The sequence below is a fragment of the Elephas maximus genome, chromosome 7 (assembly GCF_024166365.1).
Source record: "Elephas maximus indicus isolate mEleMax1 chromosome 7, mEleMax1 primary haplotype, whole genome shotgun sequence".
NCBI lineage: Eukaryota > Metazoa > Chordata > Mammalia > Proboscidea > Elephantidae > Elephas > Elephas maximus.
The window spans coordinates 56136948-56139332 of NC_064825.1; the positions used below are offsets into that span (position 1 = coordinate 56136948).

General features: G+C 34.2%; 1 pseudogene; it reads left to right on the top strand.

Annotated features, from left to right (window-relative positions):
* The first annotated feature begins 1229 nt into the window (after positions 1-1229).
* LOC126079961 (olfactory receptor 51L1-like) lies at positions 1230-2178 on the top strand (annotated as a pseudogene).
* Positions 2179-2385: the final 207 nt, after the last annotated feature.

The following is a 2385-nucleotide window of genomic DNA, read 5'->3' on the forward strand; positions in this document are numbered from 1 at the left end:
TATGTTTTTTCACAAAAACTATACCAAATTAAAAAAAAAAAAAGTGTCTGTGGAAGTTGAGTTTGGCAAATTTGCCAGTTCGTTTGATTTTCCTGCCATAGTATGCAAGTACGTAGATATATACGGAAAAGTTGAATAATATTTGGATTCACACAAGGTAAAGATTTGTCAGGTAGTTGTGACAAGAATACACACACTCCAGAAAATAAATAAAAAAGCAAACAAAACATTAAAATAAATTTTTTTAAATGTCATCATGGTACTTTAGACTTTAGAAAATATTTTAAAAAAATAAGAAGAGAGACTTTAGACCATACAAACAACCCTCGAGCAAAATAAAAATTTTATTTGAAAGGAAATTATTTCTCAATTATAAATTCCAAAATTCTGGGCCTCCTCCATTAATTTAAATATATCTTTCTCAATACAATTTTATGTTCTAAAATAGAGATGGTCATTTCTAGTGATTTTTTTCCTTATATATTATTGTCCATAAATAAAAATATTGGATTCTTTGAATTATTTAGTCATAGTACAAACATATGCTAAATAATGCAGAATATTTAAAACACGTTTGGTAGTTTGAAATGTGCCCATATTGTCAGAGGAATAAAAATACACACACACACAAGCAAAATATATTCAACAAAATGCTATTTTGGTTTAGCTATTTTCTCTTTTAAAAATATTTCTCTACATTTGTTACTCTTCCATCTTCTATAAAAATATGTTTTAATTTTATAATCTGAAAAAGGTGTATGTGAAAGTATGGCTGTAATTTGTTTTATTAAAGAGCTTCACAGATATTATTTTTGAGTTTGTGCTACTTAACTTTTATATTAGTAGTTTTTTTCATTATGTGTGACTCAATGGAAATGTGGAGAAGACTAAGTCAAATAGTGATTGTTTGCCAGTACCTTAAATCCATAGTACAATACACGTCTATGATGCCAGAAGACAAGTTTATTATAAAGTATCAAACATCCAGAATTGAAAATCACAACATTGTGTTCAATGTTTGTAAAGTCAACACCCGGCTCAGTAAGTTATTATTTGACTATAGATTCAATAGGGGTAATTATAAACTGATCAAGTAATCAGGATAGGGTAGACAGACAAATAAAGAAAAAAATTGGTACTGATGTTTTTTGATGATGACTGTGATAATAATGTAACAACTGTTCTTTGTCATTTTAAGGATGAAGATTTAGTACTCGAGCGTATCAATTATGAGCCTTTTCAACAGCACTAATTTGCATCCTTTGCTGCTTTCTGGTTTTTCTGGCTTGGAGTTTTACCATCATCAGATCTCTGTCCTCTTCTGTGCCTTATACCTAGTTGCCATTATGGGCAACTGCACCATACTGATAGTGATCTGGGTGGAACAATCACTGCATGAACCCATGTACTTCTTTCTGTCCATGTTGGCCATTAGTGACTTGGGTCTCTGTGCCACCACCTTACCTACAATGCTTAAAATTTTTTGGTTCACTTACCGGGAAACACACTTTGATGCATGCCTTGCCCAAATGTACTTTATCCACATTTTCTCCATGATGGAGTCAGGTATTCTACTGTCCATGGCTTTTGACCGCTATGTAGCTATTTCCAATCCTCTCAGATGTACTGCAATCCTGAACGGTGCTAACATTGTAAAAATTTCTCTGGGAGTTGTGTTACGGGCAGTGATTGTGCTCATCCCAGCTCCTGTCCTCATTAAGCAATTAAAATTTTGTGAGGACAATGTACTTTCCCATTCCTACTGTCTACATCCAGATATTATTAGGCTGTCTTGCTCTGACCATCGTATTAACAGCTTCTTAGGTCTATTTGTAATTATCATCACATTTGGGGTTGACTCTGTGCTCATCCTGCTCTCCTATGTGAAAATCCTGACCACTGTGCTGGGTATTGCCTCCCAGGAGGGACGAGTCAAGGCCCTCAACACCTGTGTTTCCCACATCTGTGCTGTACTGCTGGTCTACATTCCTATGTTGGGAGTGTCCATTATTCACCGATTTGGAAAGTATGCTCCACCTGTAATTCCTGTCATCATGGGCTATGTTGGTGCCTCCTGTGCTCAACCCAGGTGTCTACTGTATCAAGACTTGTAAGATACGTACCCACGTTCTGGGGATTTTCCAAAATATATCAAACAATAAACTAACTAGAGTTTGATTTGCAAATATTGCTTTTGATATCTGCCTCTTATACCCAGTATCTGTACTAAACCAAAAAAAAAAAAAAAAAGAGAGAGAGAGAGGTATTTAGGCCAAGGAAATGTATATTTAACTTCTATTCTGTATTCGAATGATTCAAAAATCCTGTAATTTTGTCTTAGTCATCTAGTGCTGCTATAACAGAAATATTACAAGTGAATGTCTT